General features: G+C 43.2%; 1 pseudogene across 1 annotated transcript in view; it reads left to right on the top strand.

Moving 5' to 3' along the window:
• Window positions 1–8756: 8756 nt before the first annotated feature.
• The window catches only part of LOC309857200 (myomegalin-like), a 113900-nt pseudogene continuing 95303 nt past the window's right edge, over window positions 8757–27353 (top strand). The window contains exons 1-6 of the transcript in view: window positions 8757–8775; window positions 10503–10599; window positions 11378–11557; window positions 13458–13672; window positions 21213–21264; window positions 26020–26078. The product of the transcript in view is annotated as a myomegalin-like (transcript). The remainder of the gene's footprint in view (window positions 8776–10502; window positions 10600–11377; window positions 11558–13457; window positions 13673–21212; window positions 21265–26019; window positions 26079–27353) is intronic.

The following is a 27353-nucleotide window of genomic DNA, read 5'->3' as shown; positions in this document are numbered from 1 at the left end:
CTTTGTCCCTCTCCATCCCCCTCTGTTCTCCCAGATCATACTACTCTCTCTAAAATAAATAAAATCTTTAAAAAATAACAATGCTCACAAATATGCAGGTTTAAACACATCCTATGATGATTTTGATGAACAACAAGGTAAAGCAGATTTTTTAATTTTTTTTTCCAACAGAGAGCAGAAGAGGCGAGTAATATATCATTTTGGCATCAAAAAACAAACAGGTAAAGGAAAGAATGTATGGAATTGTATGTCATCTACACAATGATCAGTTGGTTATAAACAAATTGGAATAAATCTATGTTTATATTGACTCATAGGTCCAGTGAAATTGGCAGAGCATTGGGAAACAAAAACTGGCCAGGGGGGAACCCGGGTGGCTCAGTGGGTTATGCCTCTGCCTTTGGCTCAGGTCATGATCTCAGGGTTGAGATAGAGCCCCGCATCTGGCTCTCTGCTCAGTGGGGAGCCTGCTTCCCCCCTCCCTCTGCCTGTTGCTCTGCCAACTTTTGATCTATGTCTGTCAAATAAATAAAATCTTAAAAAAACTCATCTAAAAGTCATTCACATAATTGGAATTTAGAAAACCATTAAGCAAACCTAAAGCAAAAATATTTAAAGCTGTTTGTGAGCCACATGTTAACCCATCAGGGTGAACTTTATGAGACACCTAACACTGAATGGATGCTTTGATTTCTTTGAGACCTGTTACCTGAGACCCAGGGAATGTGACCTTGTGAGTTATGCAGGTGAGCAAGTTTTACCTGATAGGATGTTAAGTCCAATGACTAAAGATGTATCTTAAATATGCTACACACACCAATCATTACTTAAGTCAAACATCTTCACTCTTCCTTGGGGAAATGGAGCTGACACAAAGGACTGCAGATTCTGTTGCAGAATCCAGACCTGATGCTTACAGACAGATGGCAGTGGACACCTACTTCAGATCTGGAGTATAAGCCTTTGTCTCATAAGGCAACTGAGTCACACAACTCAGTCACATAAGTGATCACACAAGTTGATCACACACACCCCTCAGCCTGTCACTATTACTTATTTTCATGCTGTTGGTGCCATCCTATAATAGACCACATCAGAAATGAGAAAAATCAGATTTGGGCACAAACTCATGGCATTTGATGGATATATCATTGAATACTGTTCCAAATTTTCTGGCAGTACATAATGCCGGCAATAGATTACTGAAGACTAAATTAAATAATAAGTGGGAACATCAGTCTCTAAATTTTGCAACTGTGGTGTTACAGCTACACACAAGATAAATTGGCAGCCTTGCCAACTGAATGGTTACTCTCAAGGAAAGTGTATTAATGGACATACAATACATTTTGCATCCATTTGTCCACAAGACTCTGGACAATCTTCCCTGGCATACGACTGGATTTGGGTTGGATTATTCCTTTTCATTTGGCTGCTGAGAAAAGTGCAAGGGAATGGAATCAGATCCTTCTCACCTGACAAATACCTAAATCTCCAAAGATACGGTCACTGCCAGATCCAGCTTGAATCTGAAATGCATTTGCTTGCATCAAGACCCAACATCAATGTATAAAACTCAGGTGTGATTTATGTGATTGCAGTGCCTAACTGAAAGGTGAAAAGCGGTATCATTTGTAATAGCATGAAGCTTGAAATACTGAGGGATAGATCTGACTGAAAATCACAAAATATTTCACAGAGAAGTGAATGAAGCCTTAGAAAATGAAGAGAACTTCCTTATTTGGGGGTGGCAAGATTCAATGCTGTTCAAACATCAATTTTCCCCACTTGATCTATACATTCAATTCAATCTCTCTCAAAATCTCAGCCCGTGTCTTTGGTAGAAAGTGACCCGTTGATTTTAAAATTCATATAAAAATATAAATGACATCATATGGCCATACACTTGTGAAGCAAAGAACCTAGTTTTAGGGTTAGCTGTACCTGATTTGAAGAACCATTCTGAAATCATAGTAATCAAAACAGATTGGTACTGGCATATGACTGGTAAGTAGATCAATGAAATGGATTACAGAATCCAAAAACAAACTAATACTTATATAGTGAACAGATTTTTGACAAATGTAAGAAGCAAGACACTGTAAAAAAACATAATCTTTTAGAGCACGAGGGTGGCCCAGCTGGTGAAGCATCTGACTCTTGATGTTGACTCAGGTCATGATCTCAAGATCCTTGGGATCTAGTCCCTCATCAGGCTCCATGTTAAAAGGGGGTCTGCTTGTGATTCTCCTTCTCTTCCTCTGCCACCCCCACATAAATAATTTTTTTAAAAAATATAATCTTTCAACAAGGGGTAAAGTGTAATCTTTTCAACACATGAATATGGACATGACATGGGTATGCATATAAAAATAAATACATAAAATTGGATCCATAACTTACATTATACAGAAATTAGGCTAATATAGAGCATGAGCCTAAATTGATACCCTAAAATGTTAAAACTTTCAGAAGAAGACATAGGAGAAAATCTTTAGGAGCATGTGGGTCACCCAGTTGGTGGCTCATGTGACCCATGATATTGACTCACATCCTGATCTCGTGGGTTGTGGGATCAATCCCAGAGTTGGCTGTGCTCTCAGTGGGCAGTCGGCTTTAATTTCTCTCCCACTGTCCCTTTCTCCACATGCTCTGTCTCAGTCAGTCTCTCTAAAAGTTAAAAAAATGGGGCAGGCAGAGGGACAAGCAGGCTCCCCGCTGAGCAGGGAACCCAATCTGGGGAGGGAAGGGCGAAGGGGGGGTGTGGGCAACCCCAGGGCCTTGGGATCATGACCTCAGCCGAAGGCAGATGAGGAAGCAACTGAGCTAGCCAGACGCCCCAATAAATAAACCTTTAAAAAAATCCTTATAACATTAAGTTGGACAATGATTTCTATTCTTTTAGATTTTATTTATTTATGTGACAGAGTGAAAGAGAGAGCACAAGCAGGGGAGAAGCAGAGGGACAGGGAGAAATGGGCCCCCCACTGAGCAAGGAACCTGATGCAGGGCTGTATCCCAGAACCCTGGGATCATGACCTGAGCCAAAAGCTGACATTTAATCGACAGAGTCACCCAGGTGCTCCTGGACATTGTTTTCTTAGATATTACACCAAAATTGTGATTTTTGAAAGAACAAATTGATAAACTGGATTTCATCAAAAGTTAAAACTTCGTCTCTTCAGAAGCCATTGGTGAGAGAATGCAAAGTCAAGTCACACATAGGGAGAAAGCAGTTATGAATTTCATACCTGAGGAAGGTCTCCTAATACAACATTGAAAGAACTCTCAAAAGTCAATAAGAAGACAATCCAATTTAAAATGTGTAAAATAAAAGTGTCTGGGTGGCTCAGCTGGTGAAGCAGCTGCCTTTGGCTCACGTCATGATCTCAGCGTCCTGGGATCTAGCCCCTGCCGCCCTCTCTCAATCTCCCATGAGCAGGGAGTTCTCTCCCTCTGCCCTCCTCACCCTGCCCCACACCCCTGATCTTGCTCTCTTTCTCTCTTTCAAATGAAAAAATAAAACCTTTAAAAATTAAAATAATAAAATCAAATGGGTAAAAGATGCATAAAGACAGTTCAGCAAAGAATATATATGGAAGGTATATAACAGCATGACAAGATCTATATCATTAGTCCTTGGGAAAATACAATTTAAACCATTATTTGCCAATAAAATGGCAAAAATGAAAAGGAACTCCATCCCAATTATTGGCAAGGATGTGAGGGAGCTAGATTTCTCATACACTGCAGATGGGAAGACTAAATTCTACTACTCTAGAAAATATTCTGGAAACTTTTTTTCCCCTTAAGACTGACTTCTTTGAGAGACAGGAAGTGAAAGTGAGTGGAGGAGGGGCAGAGGGAAAAGGAGAGGGACAGAATCTCAGGAAAACTCCCTGCTGAGCGCTGAGCCCTACTTGGGGCTCTGTCTCACCACCAATGAGATCATGACCTGAGCCAGAATCAATGCCAGATGCTAACCAACTCAGGCACCCAAGCACCCCAACAGTTGGGAAATTCATCAGAATATTAAACCTATACTTACCATTGGCCATCAACATTCCACTCAAATGAAAAAAAAAAAGATATATTTAAAAAATCTATTGATTGCAACTCTTATTTTTTAATGGTTATTTTATTTTATTTCATTTTATTTGAAACTCTTATTTTTCATTGTCATTCAAATCCATCCACAGGTTAGTGACCCAAACAAATTGTGACATACCCAGCTCATGGAATATTATTCAGTTTTACAGAGTAATCTCTTCACATACATAACAAAATGGGTAAGAAAAAGATTTTTTTCTCAGATAATTAGTCTGAGCAAAAAGACATCAGAGCAAAGAGCAAAACATGTACATAGCATATTATTTCATTATATAAATCCTCAGAAATTGCATATAATTCTATTGTTACAGAAAGCCAATCAGTGGTTTCCTGAGGTGGGAGTATGAGGGAGGAATTGCTAGAAGCACAAGGAAACTTTTGGGGGTGATAGATATACCCACTACTGGGGTGATGCATATATATGTTCAAACTTATTAAATGTGAGACTTTAATTATATATACTTTACTGCATGGAAATTATATGTCAATATACCTGTTGAAACAGTTTAAATACAAAAAAAAAACAAAAAAAACCTTTAAAACCCTGAAATTCACTAAGTGGTTCTTCTATTTTCAAAAAAAAAATCAACCATATAATTTTGCAAGCTTGAAGTAAGCAATGAATCATTTCTTTGGATATGAAAATGAATATATCTATCTTACCGTTTCTATATGTAACTCTCGAAGAAAAGACAACCTTAAGAGAACATAAAGGGCAGCCACAGTATAGAAGTATGTTTATCTCTGACAAAGGACTTTTCTCTAGAATTAGATATCATGTAGTCTGAGAAGATAATTAATACAATAAAATAATTGGCCAAAAAACTTGACAGAAACTTCACAAAACAAGATATATGAATGGTTCATTAGCACATGACAAGAGGCATAACTCATTAGTCAGGAGGGAAAGAAATCAGTATACAATGAGATACCTTGTGTATCTACTTGTAGGTCTAAAGTCAGAATGTCTGAAATCTCACAAAAAACACTTGGAAGTCTCATGTAGCTGTGGGAATGAAAAATTGCACCACCACTTTGAATAGCTGACTTCCACTTATAAGATTAAATATAAATCCTATGGACAGTCATTCTATTCATAGTTATTTACACAATATGTCTATAGAATGATCAGCATGTGAAAGTTCATAACAGTTTTATTATTATGCCTAAATTATAACTGCCTCAAACCATAACATGAAAGTCCAGTAACAGAGGAATGTATAAACAAACATAAAACCCTTGAAATCTTACCCAGCATAAAAATGTATCAAAATATTTATTGAGGTAGGGATATAGATGGATTTATTTTTTTAAAAATTTTATTTATTTGCTAGAGAGAGTGAGAGAGCACAAGCGGGGGGGGGGGGTGGGTAGCAGAGGGAGAGGGAAAAGCAGGCTCTGTGCAGAGCAGGGAACCTGACATGGGGCTTAACCCCAAGACCCTGAGCTCATGACCTGAGCAGAAGTCAGATGGTTAACAACTGAGCCACCCTGGTGCCCCTCCTTTATGCATTTTTAAAAAGACAGACAATTGGCAAAGAATAGAAAAACTGTTCTAGAAAGAAATAATGTATATATAAAAAGATTGGAGAGGAACCAATTTGTATGGAACAACTTTGCCAGGACCCTGAAGCAGGTCTACTTTCCATTAAGACCAGAGATTAATGGAAGCCCCACCAGTCTGGAGGGGGCTGAGAAAGTCCTAGAACCCTAGAATGATCTGGACTACCAGACACATGTTCCTCAAAAAGATCAACTACTCACCTCCAAAGGCTCTGAGCAATTTGTGAAACTGTGGGTGAGTTTAAGACCAGCACCACTCTAGAACCAGAACTCTCCCTTGAACCAAAGCCAGGATATTGATAGATGCCATTTCGAAAATCACCGTTATAGGCCATGGCATGCTCCACAGTAGGGAAAACGGATACATGAGCATCAATTGAGAGAAATATCAATCAACAGACAAGAGACTATTTTTTCAAGAGACATTATTAAATAACGTCCACCACCCACTAAAACCCAGGAAAGTTCTCATTCAAAAACAATGTTTTAAGGAACATAGAGGTATGCATCTTCATGATTTGGGGATAGAAGCTGATCTCTTAAATGTACAAGCAACCCAACAAATCAATAGATAAACTGGATTTCATTCATTGATTCATTCAAGTTAAAAGCATTTTTGTTTCAAAGGACACTATCAAGGAAGTGAAAAGCCAATCTATGGAGTGGGAGAAATATTTGTAAATCGTAGTATCTGATGAAGGTCTGCTATATAGAATACATTTAAAGAAACCTCTTACAACTAACCAGTCAGGAAAAGGACAGCCAATGTGAGAAAGGGAAAAAGAGTTTCAGTAGACTTTCTCCAAAAGATAATACCAATGCTACAGTGAACACATGAAAAGATGCTCAGTATCATTAGTCATTAGGAAAATACAGATATAGGCACCTGGGTGGCTCAGTGGGTTAAAAACTCTGCCTTCGTCTCACGTCATGATCCCAGAGTCCTGGGACTGAGCCCCAGATCAGGATCTCTGCTCAGCAGGTAGCCTGCTTCCTCCTCTCTCTGCCTGCCTCTCTGCCTACTTGTGATCTCTCTCTCTGTCAAATAAATAAAATATTTTTTTTTAAAAAAAAGGTAAATACAGATCTAAAGTGCAGTGAGATCCCACTTCATCCCACTAGTGTGACTTCAAACAAAGAGACAATACATGTGTCAGGAAACTTATAGAGAAATGGAATTCTTACACATACCTGGTGGGAATGCAAAATGGTGTCATTGCTTTGCTTTGGAAAATAGCTTGGCAGTTCCTCATAAAGTGAAACACAGGGTTACCTTTGAAATAGCAATTCCACTGCAAGGTAAATAGCTAATAAAATTGAAATCATATGTCCATAGGATGCGAAAAGAAGTCTACATAACACAGAGATGCAGAAAGAATATTGAGAAAGTTGGGACAGAAAAAAATTTTCAAAGTTAATTGCATAAACTAACTCTGGTTTCTGTCTTGTTTTTGCTTTTGATTTTGTTTTTGCTTTGTTTTGTTTTTGCATAAAAGAAAGTTTTATTTACTACATACATCCTAATAAAGTATTGTAAATGGAGGAAGATCTAAATAAATTGAAAAGCTTTTCAAATACAAAGCAACTAATGATAACTAACCTGCTAGCATGCTTCTCTTATGTTTCTAATGGATAGAGAGAAAAAAAAAAACTAGAAAAGACTAAGAGAAGAACATCGTGATAGTCTACGACTTTACAAATTTCTTTTACTGGAAAAGCCTTAAGATCTGCGTTACCTTAAAGAGAAGTGGGATGAGTTCATGAAAGCCCTTAAGAAAACCTCTTGGGGGGCGCTTGGGTGGCTCAGTGGGTTAAGCCGCTGCCTTCGGCTCAGGTCATGATCTCAGGGTCCTGGGATCAAGTCCCACATCAGGCTCTCTGCTCGGCGGGGAGCCTGCTTCCCTCTCTCTCTCTCTGCCTGCCTCTCCAACTACTTGTGATTTCTCTCTGTCAAACAAATAAACAAAATCTTAAAAAAAAAAACAAACAAGAAAACCTCTTGGGTGGGTTGCCTGAGTAGTTCCCTTGGTTGAGCATCTGACCTTGAGGTTAGGCTAGGGTCATGATCTCAGGGGTTGTGACGTTGAGCCCCTTATCACACTCTCTCCCTGTATCCATGCCCCCATTCTCTCTCTCAAATAAATAAAAAGAAGACCCCAAACTTCTTGGGAAAGTATTTCTCCCTTGATGATATCATACACACATAAGAATGAACAATGAGAACTATGCTGAGATAATGTTTTAGAAAGAGATGGGAACTGTGCTATCAGCACAAGGGTAGACAACTATTGACATTGGCCACTGAGGAGTGGGACCCATCAGTGGTGACCTTCAGGGGAGACCAAGAAGCCTTGTATACCAGCATGGCCTTGGCAACTGGAAGGCAGGGTCTCCCAAAGTTCCACTGACACTCTGGACTTTCCATTCTGTTAGTGCAAGTACAGAGTGTTAGCTGCCATTCTGGGGGCTCCCTCGGTCATTCCAGTTGGAGTCTGAGCTACGAGCAGTGCCTTTGGCTCCCAACTCTGCCATCTTGAAACTTGTTTTTGTGGTTACCGATTCTCAAGTGCTATGGAGTGTTGTTCAAATTGTTCCCAACAGTAAGTAAAGAATTTCTTTTTCCTCACCCCTCAGCCCTGATTAAACCTACTTGATGGCACTGGTTTTTAACCCATCATGTGTTTGGGTTTCTTCTCCTTGGTGCCCAGCCCTACCTTTCCTGCCACACATCACCATGGCAGCACCTCTTGCATCTCTGTGCAGGACAGGGGCAGAAACCAGTCTCCTGAAAATAAACCAAGGGCTTCAATTCCAGCTGGAAAAAAGCAAGCAGGACTTCTGAGACCTTAAGAAGAAATTCTTTATATCTGAAGCTACTGCCTACTTCCTGGCCAACCAACTGTAGAAATACAGTAAGTCCTACAAGGTCCTGCTCTACAAAGTCATGGCTGTGTGTACTCCTTCTATGAAATGAAAAGCCTCTTCAGATGCTATCTTCTTCATTTCTAATGTCACCATAAATTTCATTCCGACCACAATGCAGTAATGGTAGAAGTGGGTATTTGACCCTCAGTTTCCTGAGGATGAGAAAACGGAAGACAAGTATGTTTTCATCCTCCCCAGGTTAGCAGTGACTTATAAAGTGGGTTAGAGCTTTCATACCAGTGATTTATTCCTGGTGCAGACACAGAGATGACTGGTCCTGTCAGGATCCTCTCTGTCCTATAGCAGACCCTTTATCTCAGTTGGTCTGGGACTAAGGAACTCCACCAGGTCTTGGTTCTTGGATGTTCCACTGGCAAAGCACCAAGCTAGCTACACTGCAGAAACATGCTGATGGTCCACGCGGCACCGGGGTTGTGGGGAGGGGGTAGGACTATAGCAGGTGACCCTACCTGCTTTCCAAGAGAAGGAGGTGGGTTCTGGTTTCCCTGAAACTGTGGTATCCATGAAGGATGCCATCCACGCAGGGACTCCCCAGGTGAGAGGGAACCCGTGCTCAGGATCTGCTTCCCGAGTCCATGGAGGACAGGTGATACCTGGTTGGAAGACTGGGGGTGTTTCAGGGAATATGAGACAATCTTTGCTACTTCCTGTGTCTCTCCATGAGCTGAGCAACCTTCAGTGAGGCAGGATGGTCAGCAGGTCCAGGACTGAGCCATGAGACACGTGGCCAAGTAAGAATGAGGGTGAGTGGGGAAATCCACAGGTCCAGAAACCATCCAAGTTAGTGCGTGGGGCAAGCCCTCCCCCACATTCAGCCTGAATTGGGTAGCTCAGCTGCCTGTTCATTAGGAGGGGGCTGTGGTGGCAGAAGGAACCATGAGAATGGAACACATGCACAGCTGAGTGTCTAGGATGCTGAGGCTGAATTTTTGTCATTTACTCACAGTTTGCCTTCAATACAACAAAGGGAGGTATAATTAAAAATGAGTGAGGCGGTGACAAGTAAAAATTGAAAACTGCTCTTTAGGAAAGTGAAGAGATTATGACCTCTCAGGGAAGGAGAAGCAAAGTTTCAATTGCATCATGTAACTATGGAAAACCAGTTGTGAAGATGATGAAGATAGTTACCACCCGAGGGCTTGGGGTGGAAGTAACACAGCACAGGGGTGAAGAGCATGGGTTCTGGGTCAGTCCACCTGGACTCAAATCCCTGATGCCTATCATGCTGTGCCCCAGTTTCCCTCTCTGTTAAACTACTACCATTGTGAGACCTACTTGTCTGAGTTGGAATGAATCCTGAGGAATTTTTTGTTAAGCTCTCACAAAAGAGCCTGGAGCCATGTAAACTCTGTTCATGATTCTACTGCTTCCAATGACACAAACATCATGAGGATTTGGCCATGTTCCTTTCAAGTCATTCTGGTGTTTTGCATTCTAGTTCACACAGGCATTTATGGGAGAATTTTTACCTTTGAGACACTGTTCAGTATAGGAATCCCAGCTCAGGTACCCATCAGTCATGTAATCCTTGGGGCCTTACATCCTGTCCCTGCTTAGTGCTTTCCTTAAGAGGCTGCAAAGCCTTGCTGGGCCATGATCAGTGTTGGTATCAGGAGATGCGAATTCTGACTCGCCAAATACCAGTTAATCAGGGCATTTAGTTCCTCTCTGTGTCCTGGGGCTGTTCTTTCCTGGGATCTAAAACTGGGAATAATCCACTGTCCTGTATTTGGGAAGCTGACAAAAAAGACATGGAGCTCCCAGCACAGAGCCTGGTTTCCCGGTTCCATTTGTCCTGGGATAGACCCTGCCTCCTCCCTTGAAGGCAGAGAGCATAGCAGCATGTCCAGCTTTACACTGAGGCAGCCATCTCTGTTTCTCAGAGTGTGAACAGTCCACCAACATCATTGAATCCGTGCTGGGGAAGGAGATGCTGTTTGAGATGGGTAAGCAGGCAGACACGTTGGCTGAGAAGCTCAGGTAAGGAGGGCTCTCTGTGGGAGGCTAGAGAGAAACTGTGGACATTTCTGACTTGGGGTAGCAAAAGTCTGGGCCTGGAGAGGGGCAGAAACCATCATGGCAGTCACATTATACAAACATGTCCAAAACCAGTAGACAATAGTGACTGGTAAATGATGGAATCTAATGACTGAGAGCCTCATTTCCTCTTAAAAAAAAATCAAAATCACCATATACAAGGGAACAATTCATGACATTTAGCATTTTGACAATGTTGTGAGACCAAGACCCCACTTACTTTGCACACTGTCAGGACCTGGCTGACTGCAGTCTGCCATCTTTTCTCTCAGAAAATGCTTTCTTCTTGACCTGCCATTCTCCTGAGCACACCAGTTAATGTGAGCCATAAAGTCCACACTTCTGTGTCTGGCGCTGTGTCCATTCACTGCTCACTGCACTATACGTAGTTTTCCAGGGAAATGTGTGTGCCCCAAGTGAGCAGCTGAAGGGACATCTTCCTGATGTGTTCTTAGGAGGACACCTGCCTTTGTTTATAGAAGTAAAGATGCACGGGAAGTCCAGGGCATGACCAGAAGAACGCTCTGAATACAGAAGAGGCCTTCTTTTACCTTCTTTCTCTGCCACAAACAGGTCACCACACAGGCCAGACTTTAGCTTCAAGGACTCCTTGGGGAAACTCTGCCAGAAACCTCCATGAAAGCTACTGTTTAATTACTTGGATTTAAAAATTTAAAAATTTAAATTTAAAAATTTAACAATTTTCTCTGTCCCACCTTAGGCAATATCATATCCTAGTTAAAGATCAGGATAAAGAGCTGACCCGTTTCTATGAGAAGCTACAGGAAGGGAAAGATGTTTCCCAACTACTCAATAAGTACCTCGAGGACCTCTTCACCCAAAATGACAATGAGCATTGCCAAGGACAGGTCTTCCAAGAGCAAATGGCTGAGGGACACAGGCAGGCCAAGTGCCTTGCCTGAACGCTCAGTCCAGGTAAGATAGCCACAGACCCTGATTGCACTGCACTGCTCCAAGTTCCTGGGATCCCAAGAGACTCCCCTCCTGCCCTCATACTGTTTGCAGCAGCTTTCCTGGGTTCCTGCCACATGTGGGGCCATGAGAGGACCAGGACTGGGAGGTGGTCGCAGAGAGGAGCAATGCACAGGGTGGACATCACATGGTCCACCTGCCTTGCTTCCTCCCTGAGGGGACACAGTCTTTGGGGCAGGAGGCAGCATGGAACAGATTTAGAGCCTAGAAAGGGAAATGTGACAGGAGGCAGCTTGTTAGTATGCAAGGATCCCTTGCAGAAGTGGGAGGTTCCCAGACAGCCCAGTCTGCATTGACCGTGGGTGAGAGAGTGAGTTTTACTTTATCCATAGCTATCCCCTCATCTGTAATGTATATCAAATAAATTCTTGTCACCATAGTGATCAAATGGGAAAATTCTTGAATGCACTTCAGTAAAAAAGAAAGGCCCTGACCATGTGGAGTTGGATGTGGTACTGGACTCAGTATGATTTGAAGGTGGGAACACAGTTTAGATTGAACACTTTTCGTAGAGAGATGTCCCCTTGAGGACACTGAAGCCCACGTGGGGTTCATGAAGTCCCTGGTGGAGGGATGTGGGAAAGGCTGGTTGTCCTGTCATGAGGGTGAGGAGGAGGCTCTGTGTGAGTGCTGTGAATGCACAGAGTCTGTGTCTGGGTGGGACTTGGGGCCTACTGAAAGACATGCTTGTGGAAGTTAAGACTGAATCTGGACAACAATCCCCTGATATGGACAACAAGAGACAGGAGAAACAGTTGCCCAGGTTCAGTGATGCTGAGCCTCATAATCACAGACACACCGCCTGATGGATCAGAAGCCCAGGTCACAGAAGTTCTTAAAGACACTGCCCTAAACTCAGTAGAACATCTAGTCACGCAAAGACACTTATGTCTCTAGGGCCATAAAAGCTGCTGTGCTTATAGTGATGATGTGGGAAATAGCTGAAGGAACAATTCTGGATTACTTTGCAGATCATTAGGACAATCAGGAGGATTAAGAAGAATAAAAAACAACGACCCAGGTGACAATGCATATTCAGGAACTGGTAACATGTGGGTAAGAATGTACAAGGACGTAGAAAGAAAAGTAAGTGAGATAAAGAGAGTCCCAGGTGCCAGATGCAAGGATGAGCAGGACTGCAGATGGTCAACCCAGGATGCCCTGTGAGTCTGGTTATCTGTTGTCTTTATGGGGCTTGGAAGACCAAGATGAATTAACAGCCTTAGGATTCACAGTACCTACAAAATAGCCATTCTTCCCTGTAAATGGACGATGGAAGGAGATGCATATTTATTTTCCACAGTCTCTAAGGTCCTTGGTAGGAAGGTGAGCAGCAAAGGAATTGCTAAAGAGACAACTACCAAAATTAAACACCAAGAGAAGTAATTAACCAAAAACCAAAAAGTCAGGGAGTCATGTGACACTAATTAATACAAATGTGCCAAGAAGGCACACATTTCTGCAGGCTGTAAGGAGTCTAGAGCTGTAACCACAAGACATAGGTACATGGTGGTTGCCCCTGGGCTGGTCTTCATCTGCACTTCATGTGGTGACTGTACCATACTGGGATGGTTGAGTCTCATGCCTTGTAGTCTCAGTCCTTCTGTGGCTGGTGCTCTGAGTATCTGCTGCTGCTACTCTCCCACCCCGAGGCAGCCACACTCTGTCTTTTGTAGAATGGAGAGCTTTTTCCCTTTGCTTCTTCTGACACTCCCCACTAACTCCCATCAACACCACACCAGCTAGAAAGCCACACTGTCTGATCCTCCTGGTGTGGTCTTCTCTCATTCCTGTGTTACGCGGCACAGCAGGGAGCTGCAGGAAGTTGAGAAGAAGGAAGTCCCACAGGACACAGAGGATGAATGTGTTCTGACTCCTTCAACTCTGCAAGAAGGGTGTGACAGTGACCAGTCTTACAATGATGGCGAGTTCCCATTAAATGAACAGGAATTAGGCTCTGCTCCAGATTTAGCCTGTGAATGCTCCCATTCCAAAGGGGATGAAACTCCATGTGCTCCCTCAGGTAGTGTCCATATTGTTTGTTCCACACACCTTGTCTACACTGCAGAAGGTCATCTCTATACACAGGCCCTATAGACACACACATTGCTTTAAATCAGGACATAATGAATTTGGAAACATAGAGGTCAGGTGGGTCAGGGAGCCTTCAACCATCCTAAGTAGGGGCCATGCCTCAGACACTCCAGCCCCACTGTCAGGTCATTGCCCCGGTGTTTGGGGCAACAAACTCTATCCACTTCAGTAGGACATCCACAAAGGTGTTGTCAGATACCCTACTTGGATCAAATGTCTTTTGCAATATGCACTGATACTTTCTCTTTACGATCAACCTCTCTCAAGGTTCTAGGCCTGTCCAACATTGTTGGCTGACATAAGGGGCTTTCCCTCATTTCACTGCTCTCACTCCCAGTTGCTCTCTTCTCTATTCTGGCTCAACTTATCTAAGCAGTCACCTGAAAACAACTGTGTCATTACCTTGTGTGTTTGCTTCTGTGAAGCAAGGTTGGGATCTGGCATCACTAAAACCACAAATGGCTTTTGTTTTAGAAGAAGACCAAAGAGTCTTTTTGATTTGATGGTTGCTACAATTGATTCATTAATCTAGTCTCAAGTATAAATTCCTGAGAAGCTAGAAGACCATGATATCTCATGGAATTATCCTCTTTTGCAGCAACACTTCTGGCAGGTGCCTGGGTTCTTCCCCTGCATCTCTGGGGGAAAATATATTATAATCTCTTCTCACAGACTCACATTAGAGAAGGATATTGGGATAATTTGCAGGGGACAAGGAAGAGAATTTCCCCAGCAGGTCAGGGTACAGTCCTGTCTAATTCTGTGAAGGCTTAACCTTGGACATCCTGGAATATCCCTGCCAGAACAGTATGGTTTTACACTGAGAATATTAATGTCCTTGCAGTGTGTGTGCTCACTGTGTTGGTAACATGGGAGGTGTGATTTCCTTAGTGTGAACTGCTGTCTCCATACTTCCTTGCAGAAAGTCAAGATGATCTTGGGGAAGAAAATGGACAACAACCAATGTGCTCTAGGTAATTGAATACTATAGACTATGAATTTTCCTGGTGACGCCTGGAGACCTCACATCCAGGGATAAAGAGAAAGTGTTGCCTAGAACTATTTCATCCATATGGCTAATAGAAGAACATCCCCTTTAACCATGTCCTCTATTTCCATGTGGTAGTTGCGGAGGCCTCAATTTCTTACTCCCTCACATGTTGAGTAACCTACGGAGAGTAGACACACAGGAACTAACCCAACCCAGTGATTCCTGTAATCAGCTGTTCTCTCCTCAGTGGTGCAAACACAGGTGAGAAGCATATCAGCTTTGTGCCTGTTTGACAGCATCACCTTGGCAGGATTTTTAATAGCAAGGGAGGAAATTGAAGAATAAATGTATGTCATATCAAAATAGTGGGAAAATATTCATTGGAGTCAGCATGCCTGAGAGTAAGGCCTCAGGAGCTATAGTCATTTGGGCACTGCAGATAAAAGTTAATACATTGTATGTAGAAGAGTTGAAGCGATGGCTTTGGATTCCCTCTGTGTGCTGGGAGTCATGACTATGATGGAGAGTTTAGTCTCCTCCTCCATCACTTGGTTATGAGGTCAGTGCACAGAGCATCTACAGCTCTGTCTCTCACCGATCCTCATATAGGATGCCACAGTCTTGTCCTCATACTGTAATAGTTTTTTCCTTCAAGGGGAAGCCAAATTGATTTCTGTGAGCACAACCTATTAACTCTGATCAAAAACAGCTAGGAAGCAATGGTGTCTGATGCTTCTGATTTGATCTTTTATCATTCCTATCTTACCGTCACAGCATGGAGCATCATGAAGGCAAAAAGAAGGAAGAAGTACAGGACACAGTGGATATATGTGTTTTGAATCCTTCAATTTTAGAAGAAGAGCATGAAAGCAACGAGTGTTATGCTGATGGCAAATTCCCATTTGATGCATAAGAATTCGGTTCTGCTCTGGATATAGGCTCTGAATGTTCCCATTCCAAAGGGGCAGAAACTGCACATGGTTCCCAAGTAATACCCATATATCTTGTTCCTCACATGCTATGTAGATTGAAGGACTTGACCCTCATAAGTCAATCATATACTTACAAACTCTTTTGATTCAGGCTCTAGGACAGAGTTCAAAATAAGATATTCCATGAGTCAGTGAGCTTTGCTCAACTCCTGTCTAAGCCACAGCACTTTTATGTCTGGGCCACTGCCCATCACTGCACTCAAGGCAGCCCTGCCAGAGAGTACCACTCTAGCCCAGGCACAGGAGGTCACTTCCAGACCTCCTACTTTTGAATTCATCTCTTGTGTCTCTTGCAAGGACCTAATTTTCATTCTTAAGCCATATCCCTGAATTTCAATGCCTGCCAAGGTAGCTGGCATCCTTTTCTATATATTTGGAGATGTCAGTATCCTGGTTCACTCTGCTCACTTAGTCTGTGTCTCCATTTGTCTTAAGTAAGCAGACAATCAGAACTAGATCAATGCTATCATGCAGTCTATATTTTCTGGAGCAAGGCAGAAACTTTCCTCACCCATAAAAAGCTCTTGTTTCTTTGTGGCTTTGAAGATTATTCTGATTTGATGGTGTGTAGATTCCATTTTTTTGGTTTCATCTCAATGGCTGATTCCTCTAAACAACTAACCAACAGCATTTCAGATGGAAAAAGCCTGAATAGTGCAGCAACACTCTAGGAAGTAGCTGGGTAGTTCCCCAATCTTGGGGAAGAGAATCATTTGTTCTTTGCATAGTCTCAAGGCAGGATGCTGTGATGATGGCCTGACATATCAGAAACATTTGTTTAATGGCTCAAGAGACCAATCCCAGTGATTGCTTACAAGGACCTAAGTTCTCCAGGATGATTTTTCTCACAGTTGCCTGTAATTACTCTGCTTACATTTCTGCCCTGTGCTACATGGCACACAGGAGTGGGCATTTGTGAAGGGGAATCTGCTTGGTGTCACTTTGTCTTCGTTTATTTGCAGAAAACCCCAAATGGATCAGGATGGACTGAAAGGACAGGAGTCAGTTGCCCCCAGGTAATTCTGAATACTTAGGGGCTGTGAATTGCAAAGTGGCAACCAGGGAAAAGCAGAAAGTGCTCAAGAGAGCTCTATTACCCATTTGGTCAATGACACATGATCCATTTTCACAACATTGTCTGTTTTCATTGTGGTACTGGGATTGCTCCCCATTTCTGAAGTACTTCTCTAGTTGAATAACTAACCCACAGCCAGCTGACCCAGTTGAACTAATACATCACAGGAATCACTGTGAATGCTCATTGTCCCCAGTCTATTTTACAGAGACATGCATGTTTACTTTCTGCCTATTGGACTTATCAATTGACAGTGTTCATAGAATGAAAATATCATGGCAAGAAGACAAACATATTCTATCATGCCACCTTATTTAGAGAAAAGGACCTTCCCAGGCATGAGATACCTGGGACAGTCACCTGCTCCCAACGCTACCAGTGGTTGGCCACTAGATGCAGAATTGAATGCCATTTGAATGAAGGGGGAAAGCCACCATTCTGGAACTCTGTATGTAGTTAGTCATGGCTGGATGGCACAGAGAGAATTCAGTCTCTTCTTCACAAGCTTGCTATTTGGCTTGTGTACTGAGCACTTATTGTCCTTTCTATCTTCCACAGCTGTCACAAGCACACACCTTGTCCCACAAACACAAGAAGAGTTGTTCCTCTCTTTCCTAGGTTAACCTCTTTGCTTTCTGGACCACTCCCTTCTGCCCTCCATCAAAGCCAGACAAGACAGAGAATTCAGATCCCTCTGAGGTTAATGTTCAGTTGTCCCCATGCAGCAGGCTCAGCAAACAGCTGCTAGAGGTGGTAGAGAAGGACACCTCATGGGACTCTCCGGATGAATGCTACTTGACATACTCAGTGCTTCCTGACCTGTCTGACTCCTACTGGGCCTTACAATAGCACCACCATCTTATCACCTGAGAACCCAGAAGTCTGTTCCTCTCTGGAAGGGGCCAGTGAGTATTCCATTTTCCAGGTGATAAAGCTCCCAGTGGACATACACACAGATCTCCTGTTCTTTATACCCTAGACCTCTTCGGTGCCTAGACAAGTTATCCCGGTGGGCAAGCTCTGTAGAGACATATTGATCTGAACTGGGCTCTAAGATTGATTTTTAAGCCCAGACATCAGGTGGGCCAGGGAACTTTCCTCTCTTCCTACTCCCAGGGCATCACCAGTCACCCTGGCTTCTCTGTCAGGTCACTGAGCCCATGTCAGACACCACAAACTAAACTCACCTCAGCAAGATAACCAGAGAAGATGTCTGTCAGACCTAATCTGGATGAAATTTCTTTTCTCACATTTAATAAGCTGTACATTTCATCTCTGAGCCAGGTCCTTTATGAACCTATGCTTGCCACAGTCAAATGGCATTCTTGTCCAGGGTTAACTGGCTTTGTTCTTCTTAGCCCCATTCTCTATCTCCTTTAGGTTGGCCTTTCTTCCTAAACAGTTGTCTGAAAACCCACCATCAGTGCCTCTACTGATAGCCTGTTTGTGTATTTCTAGCAGCAGAGCTGTGCCTTGGCATTTCCTTCCCCCCACACGAATTGCACTACAGATCTGTGTAGCACCAAAGACTCACTTTAACTTGAGGGTTTGTAGTTGCATTCCATCTGCTCAGTCTTAGTGTATAAATTCCACTAAGCTTTCAGCAACCCAGCTATCTGAGGAGAGAAGACTGAATACTGCAGTAATCCTTTTAGAATGCAAAGAGGCTGGCTCTCCAGAATCTGTGAAAAAAAGAGAAGTTAAAGTGTTTACACAGACTTCAGATAGGGGAAAGTGGGATGATAATCTCCTACCCAATGGCTAAGGCTGGTAAATCAAGGCAGTTATCACAAGGCAATACATGAGGCATCCTCATGTAATCTCACTGAACATGCTCTCACATTAAGCATATCTGAGTGGCTGAGCAGCATTAGCCACTGGACTCTTTTGTACTGAAAGTGATCTGCTTAATGACTGGCATGGTCTCTTTTTACAGAAAATCAATTCCATTGTGAGGAGAAAGAAGACCAAGACTTCGTAGGTCCCAGGTAACTCTGAAAACTCATGGGTTTTTATAAGAGACTCTTAATCTGGAGAAACAAACTGAGGGCTGCTGGGGGTGGGGGAGGTATGGGGTGGCTAGGTGATGGACATTGGGGAGGGTATGTGCTATGGTGAGTGCTGTGAATTATATAAGACCGATGATTCACAGACCTGTACCACTGAAACAAATAACATATTATATGTAAATAATAAAAAGAAAGAGTCATGGGTTGCTATTTCAGTGGTTAAATTTAAGGACTGCATTTCAATGAAAAAAATAGAAACTGATGAATGTATCTATTTCATCCATTCTCCAACCAGAAAGTATCTCTTTTAACCATGATGTGTGTCTTCACTGTGTTACATGGCTAAATTCCATTAATGGATCCCTCCATCTCACTAACCTGCATTCAGTTGAACTTGGTGAATTGATTAGTCAGTGGGATTCTCTGCATTCCCCTGTTGTCTTCTTTTGGTAAATCCACAGTGACAGGCATAGCTGTCTCTCCCTCTTTGGTGTTACCACATTGAGGATATATTCTAGCAAAAGAATACCTAGAAAAAAATTCATGTTTTATCACAGTAGTTAGAGAGTCACTGAACACATGAGATCTCTCCAGGTTGAGGATGCCTTTTAAAATTGGAAGGGGAGGTGAAATATGAGAGACTATGGACCCTGGAAAACAACCTGAAGGTTTTGAAGGGGAGGGGCGTGGAAGGTTGGTGGAACCAGGTGGTGGGGTTTGAGGAGGGCACATATTGCATGGAGCACTGGGTGTGGAGCAAGAACAATGAATACTGTTACACTGAAAAGAAATAAAAAAAAAAAGTCACTTTCACTTGATCACTGAACATAATAGCAACAGCATTTATGCAAAAGTGTCGAAACCATCTTTAGAATTCTCTACAGTTACTGTGAGCCATGACTTCCATTTTACAATTGTTCAGTTTTTTGCTCAGAAACTCTGTTATCTGGCCACTACCCGGAGATCCTTCTGTTCTCTAGATATCTCTACTGTCTCCTTAGCAGCCACACACTGCTCATGAAACAGGAGGATAGTTTTTGCATCAATAATGGTTGTGCTCCTTTGTTATAACTCAGCCATCTCCGCTTCCCATCAAAATCAGTAGGATGCTGGGGTGTCTCCTTTTCTTGTTTTAATGTTCAGATTTCCCCACCCTCCCAGGCTCAGCATGATGCTGCCAGAAGTGGAAGAGCAGGATGCCCAAGGGGACTCACTGGGTGAATGCTCTTTGACTAATTCACCCCCTCCTGAATCATCTGACCAGCATGCAACTTATAGGAGGGTTGACATCAACTCATTTAAAGATCTGGACATCTGTTCTGCTCTGGAATTAACTAGCGAGTCCTCCATTGTCAAGGTGATAAAGACCCAAGTGGACTCCCAAGTTGACCCCCTATGTTTGGTATCCCAAATTCTGGTTAAAATGAGATGTCTCATCCCTGTGTAGAAGTTCGGTAGACATAAGGATGTCAGTCAGGCTCCAGGATAGACTTTTCAGCACAGACATCAGGTGAGTCATGGACCTGCCCTTTGTTCCTCATCTCAGCCCTGAGATGGTCCTAACATAGGACACTGGATTCAAGGCAGATGTGACAACTCACACTCACTTGTCTTACATAGGCCAAGGTGTCTGTCTTTGCTCCTGATTTCCATTAAATGTTTCTCCTCATCTGTACTGCTCTTATTTTCATACCCAAACAATGTCCTTGCACTTTTATGCCTGTCCAAAGATGTCATCAGCCTTACCTATATCTTTGGACTGGTTGTTACCCTGGTTTAACTGCTCTGATCCCCACAGTTGGCTACAGCCCCTCTATGTTGGCTACCTTGAGTGAGTCATCATTGTTGGAGTATCAGGACATCAGCTTCTCTGCCATAAGCTGGCTTGGATGTTTCCCTGAAGCAAAGTTGAGCCTGAGCATTGCCCCTCCCCATGCAATTCTCCTATGTCTGTGTAGCACAATGGATATTACACAAAAGATTCCTCTTGCTTTGAGGATTTGCAGATTCTATCCATCAGTCTGGTCTCTGTGTCGAAATGCCTTTAAACCATCACACATAGAGTATCTCATGAGATAAGGGAAGGTGAGAAGGTTGCAGTAAGTTTTTAAAATTCAGGTAAGATGTTCCCCAGAATCTATGGTAAAACATTTCACTCCATACACAAGACTCTGTCTATATGGCCCGACCACATCAGGGAGCTCATGCCCAATGGCTAAGAAAAGCAAACCATGACACATTCCCAAGACATTCCCTGTGGCCTCCTGGAGGATTTCTCTCACATTATCCTCGGCCCCACTAAGGATAATTATGCCCCAGTGCTAGCTGTAGCAGATATTTAATTTTAATGCATAAATGGTGCTCTGTTGAATGTGATTGGCCCTGTCTCTCTCTATTTGTAGGAAGTCATAATGATCTTTTGGAGGAAGAAGACCAAGACCTGATTTACCCCAGGTAACTCTGAATAATCATGGGCTTTTATTTAATGGTGACATTTGAGATCCAGGCAAATCTAGAAAGTGCTAAATGTACCTATTTCACCCATTTGGATACCCACAAAATGGTCCATTATCAATGTTCTCTCTTTCACTCTGCCACTTGTATAGGCCCCTTGCCTAATCCCCCCCAACCTTGGAACCTACAGTCCCTTGGGGGAAATACACAGCCATCTAAGCCTCACTCAAAAAAACTGAAAAATCCCGAATACACCAGTTCTCTTTACATCTTAAGAACTGGAAATTCAACAACAAATTAAGTCAACCCTATGCACGAGAAGGGAAATAATCAAGATTAGAGCAGAGATCAGTGAGTTATCTAGAGATACAGTAGAACACATCAATGAAACTAGAAGCTGGTTCTTTGAAAGAATCAATAAGATCAATAAACCACTGCCCAATCTAATCCAAAAGAAAAAAGAAAGGACCCAAATTAATAAAATTATGAATGAAAGGGGAAAGACCACAATTAACACAAAGGAAATGGAAACAATCACCAGAAATTATTAACAGTTCTATGCCAAGAAGTTCAGCAACCTTGAAGAAATTAATGCAATTCTGGAAACCTCTAAACTTCCCAGACTGAAACAGGAAAAAACTGACAACCTGAATAGTCTAATATCTAGTAATGAGACTGAAGCAGTGATCAAAAACCTCCCAAAAACAAGAACCCAGGACCTGACGGATTCCCTGGGGAATTCTACTCAACATTCAAAGAAGAAATACCTATTCTCCTGAAGCTGTTTCAAAGAATAGAAACAGAAGGAAAACTTTCATATTCTTTTGATGAAACCAGCATTACTCTAATCCCCAAACCAGGCAAAGCGCCATCCAAAAGGACAGTTTCAGACTGATGCTGGTAGACCCAGCAATCACAGGATTTCTGGCATTATCACGGTCTCTCTTTGATTTGGATCCAGCCTAAGATGCTATCTGTCTCTGCTGGTTTTGCATTATGATGTCGGCAAGAATTCATGGCAAAAAGAGTGTTTAGGAAAAAAATTTATGTCTGTCTTTAGACACGTAGGCCTTGGACACACAAGCTTTCTGGGAATCCACAATGTTGCCATAGCGAGGGGTGTCTTGGGGTCTTCTGTAAATTTCACCAAAACGTATGCAAAAGAGTTCGTGCTGGTTGGATTGTTTTTCGATTGTGCTGTGTGTTGTGACTGTCATGCACTGGGGCAGTTGAGACTCTTTCCCTTTAAACTCCCATTTTGGCCATGCTCTGACCACCTCCTGCTCTCTTTCCCTCCATGGTTCCCTGAACTATCCCCAGCACATCCACACTCTGGCCCCAGATGGAGGCAAAATAGCTCATCTCCCTGGATGAGGACTTCCCATTTGTTTCCTGTGACCAGTCCCTCCTCCTTTTGTCAATGTGGGACTCCACATTGACTCAGCTTTCTTGTTGCATCTCCAGTCTTCCTAGTGACAGAAGGCTCCACAGGGAGCTGCCAGTGACAGAAGAAAATGAAGTCCCACAGAGGTCACTGGACGAATGTTATTTGACTTCTTCAGTTGGCCAGGACCTGCCAGACACCTGGAGGCCTTCCTTATACAAGTGCTTCATCCACATGTGAAAAGCAAGAAACCTTCTTGGATATGCATGAGATGGTAAGTACTCCCATTGTGAGGGGAACAATTTTCCCAGGGAGAGAGGGTCCCAGGAAGCCTGTCTTCTCTGTATCCAACAATCCAAACAGGCCAAAAGATGGATCTATGCCAAAAAGCCTTGTAGACTCACACTGGTTTGATCTCTGCTCTTGGATTCAATATTAAATTACATACAGCCAGGAGCTCTATTGTGCTGGAATCACAGGGTCCTCACAGGGACATTCTCCAGTTGGTGTGGCATCTCCTATGAGAGCTAAGGGCACTGAACACCAGCAAGGTCACATCCCTTGTCCAGGACCCTTGGCCAGTAGGCGTGGACGTCAGACCCTCATCAGCCTAGACTATTCACTGCTCTCCAATTGGTCCTATCAGGCACTAAGTGGGGACAGGGCTTGCCTTTTCATCTCTGCTTTTCTATCAAATTATTTGAAATAGCTGTAAAAGTGAACAAAAGATTGTACGACAATCCCCAATGTCACCTGGGAGCCAGCGACACCTCTGCCAACACCTACCCTGGGAGTGACTCTGAACAGAGGCTGCGGCTCCTCCAGCTCCTCCAGGAGATGAGTATCTCCATGAGGCTCCCCACCCAAAAGCAATCAGGGCTGAGAAGTCCCAGGCCCTATCTTTTCTCACCAGGGGTCCCCTAGAGGCTCTTGACTAGGATGCCTGACATCCTTGTGTTCTGCACAGCTCCCTCAGAGATGCTGACAGCCAGGTCTGGGTTCCCAGGGAGGGAGGGATGAGAAAGGTTCAGACACATTTCTCAGAATGCAGGTGTGTGTCAAGCCCCATGATGCTCCAATACAGCAAGGTGAGCAAGAGCCTGGTGTTTAGTATCAGCTCTGAACCACGTGCTGGGCTTGCAACTTCCTGGCTCTTTCATTGGCCAACTTCTTCCTCTTCTTACATATGTTTCCTTCAGTCCCCTTTACTGAAAACCACAGAAAATGGTGTCTTCATCTCATTGATTGGGAACATGAAATATAATTTCTAGGATCCCTGATCCAACAAAATTGCTCAGCAATATGTATCAACTTGTCCTGTCTAATCCTCAGATCCCTATAGTGCTTCAACTCTTGGAAATGGTTTCAGGCTCATCGCTAGAGCCCATCTTGCCTGCCTTTCTCAGAAAGGCTCATGTGCCCAGTTTCCTCACCTTCAACATCTTCAAGCCAATCTTCTCTGTTTGGTGCTCACAGTCACAGTGGAAATACTGGCCTCACAACACCATCTCCTGCTTATTTTTGTTTTTTTTCCTTTTCTAAGGAAATAAAAATCTACTTTGTTCCATTAAGTATACACGTCACTCTCTGCTATAATCCTCCATCTAGCCCATCATCTCCCCTCACCTGCGGGGCCTCATCCCCAGCCTCCTGTTCATCAGGATCCACTGCTGCTTGAAATTCCTCAAGACTGAGCTTCTCCACCCTCCTCTCGGTCTGTGTCCCTTACCCTCCAGCACTCTGTGTCCCTTCTTGGAGTCTGGGGTGGCCCGGGGCTCCTCTGTCAGACACCAATCTCCCTGAGAAATGAAGAGATGCAGTTCCCACAGGGAGGTGACATCAGCAGCAGCAGCACTGTGGCACCAGGGAGAAGTGCCAGAGAAAGAGCTCAGTGAGTGTTCTGAAAGCACAGCTCCGACAACGGCCTTAGGTTGCCATCCTTACAGTTCTCTCCCTCAAGCCTGTCACTTCTCCTTGGTGCCCACCGTCCCAGCACTGACTCATCCCCCTGGCTCTCCTCCTCTCTCTTTGACTCATCTCCTACAGAAGCCTGAGCAGGAAACCAGGCTCCATGCCAGTTACTTTGTCCTCTCTGGTTATTATAACAAAAATGCCACTGACGGGCTGACTTTTTAACAACAGAAATCAGTATCTCACAGTTCTGGATGCACAACAGAACCACAATCAAACAGGGGCACATTCTGGGCCTGGTGACACTGCCTTCCTGGTTCAGAGGTGGCCACCTTCTGGTTCTGCCCTCACAGGGCACAGAGGTGATGGAATTGATGGAATTTGGTGGGGTCTTTTTTTTTTTTTAAAGTTTTTTTGATTGATTTATTTGACAGAGATCACGAGTAGGCAGAGAGGCAGACAGAGAGAGGGGGGGAAGAAGGCTCCCTGCTTAGCAGGGAGCCTGACGTGGGGCTCCATCCCAGGACCCTGAGATCGTGACCTGAGCTGAAGGCAGAGGCTTAGCTCGCTGAGCCACCCAGGTGCCCCTGGTGGGGTCTTTTTTATAGGGTATGGATCCCTTTTATGGGAGGATCTGCCTCCCAAAGGCTTACCCCATAGTACCATCACACTAGGGATTACATTTTAGCCTATCAACTAGAAGTGAATGCAAACTTTTGTGCTGTGACAGATGGTTTTACTCCGATTTGTTCCCACCAGCTCCCCCATACCCTTCCATGCTCACCTGTTTCTCAGCACCACTTTTTTCATTCCTGTTGATTCCATGTGTTTTTTCCCATTTCAAATGAGCAGTAGTGGGGTTAGAATGTTATGTTCCATGTCCCCCAAATCCCTATTTAATCATTGACTCAGTTAAATATAGGTATGTACATACAGACAGACACACACATTTAGAACTTATGTCACATAGATGATGTCTGTTCAATGTTTATATTACACATAGTGCACATGTATGAAATGTACAGCAGGTTGAAGTGTGTTGTGTAAATTCCCCGGCTTTCTCTTCCCTGGTTGCTCCAAAAAGGCTTCCCTTCAACCTTGACTTTGGCTGAGCTCTGTAGTCTCTTCTCTCCAACAGTACAGCCTCTTTCCAGCACAATTTCCTTGACTTTGTCTTCTCTTCCCCAGAACTATTTCTTTTTACCAATTCTATTTCTCTTGATTTCACATTTGTCCTTTGTGAACATGTTGGCCTCCTGGCACCATTATCCTTACGGGAGTGTGAGAGAGATGAACACAACAGGGAAAAATCGAAGTGTGTCCTTTGGTGTCCCCTCACCTGTGAACTGTCGGATGGCCTGTCTCATTCTGCCCACTGTCCTTCTTTGACATCAATGTATGTGGAGGCTCAGAAAGATCATGAATCACAACACATCCTGTTGTTGTCCTTTTCTTTTCAGAGCTGGCTTTGGATGCTTCATCTGCATGAAGAACCCTCCCAAGCCTGAGTGTGATGCTGGTGAGGACTCAAGGGATGGCCGGGATGTGTGTCTAATCTTTGGCCACATGAAAATACTCGGTGTCATGAAACAGAAGATTACCAAAAGAAAACTGTAGTTTGACAAGGGGAGACAAGCATATAGTTTCCGTGGCCTTTAAGCTTAGGGTGCAGAGGTAATCACGTCTTTGGCTCTTGGAGCATGGATTCCTATTGCTCTCCTTCTGATTATAGCTCCGCCCTCCCCCTCAAATGCAGACATTGTCTGTTCTCTTCCTTGTTTTGTCATTACCACAGCTGGTGCTACCTCTGTTTCACATGGGGGCTGTCACCCGGCTGGTCCTTCCATCTCAATCACCTGGTTGCATCTGAACTCTGCTGTGTTCCTGCAGGGGCTGTCCTGAGATTCCCTCACCCCTCTCCTCGAGGCCATGGGGAAGCAGGCCCTATGGCCCTCCTCAGCAGAGCAGCATTATTTACACCCATCGAACACTTAGAACTTGGCCTGAAATTACACTCTTTCTTGGCTTCTTTGCCTTCCTTCCCTGCTTCTGCAATTGCAAGGCTTCGTTCTCCCAGGACCATTGTCTTAATGAGTCACTTGCACAAGCATTCTCCTCCTGGAATACTCATGGAATTTGAACTAGGAGGACACAGAACCCTCAACTTCTCCATGTGAATAAGATGTGTTAAAACTGACAAGAAAGAGCCCCCAAGGCAAAATCTAATGAGAACCCAAGTCTCAGCTGGGAGTGCCACAATGAAAAGCTGCAGTCAGGTTTCCCCTCAATATATATATAAAATATAATATAAATATAATTTTTCTTTTTTATGGTTGTCTACAATTTTAGTGCGATTGAAAATATGAAGTTATTAAGTAGTAAATATGCACCATTGGCCAATAGTTCCTGTTATCTTTCTTTTACTTTTTTTTTGTAATTTACAACTATCTTTAAGAAACAAGATTGTTTTATGTTTCAATCTGTTGCATTTCAGTATTCAGTTTTTTCTATTAATTTCTTTTATTTTTTTATAAACATAAAATGTATTTTTATCCCCAGGGGTAAATCCCTTGTGAATCGCCAGGTCAGTATTCAGTTTTCAGTTTCAGGTCAGTATTCAGTATTCAGTTTTCATAAAACAAATAAAACATCTTGGAAATTATCAAACTGAATAGCGTTCCTTTTCAGTGTGTATGTTGAGGACAATGTTTTCATCACATCTGTGGAAGTTAGAGAATTTAGTAGTAGGCAATACTGAGCTACACTGATGCTATTGCTACTGATTGCATTGTGT

Source organism: Mustela nivalis, assembly GCF_964662115.1.
Source record: "Mustela nivalis genome assembly, contig: HAP1_SCAFFOLD_495, whole genome shotgun sequence".
Classification (NCBI taxonomy): domain Eukaryota; kingdom Metazoa; phylum Chordata; class Mammalia; order Carnivora; family Mustelidae; genus Mustela; species Mustela nivalis.
The sequence above is the reverse complement of the archived record's forward strand: the minus strand, read 5'-3'. Positions and strand labels throughout refer to the sequence as shown.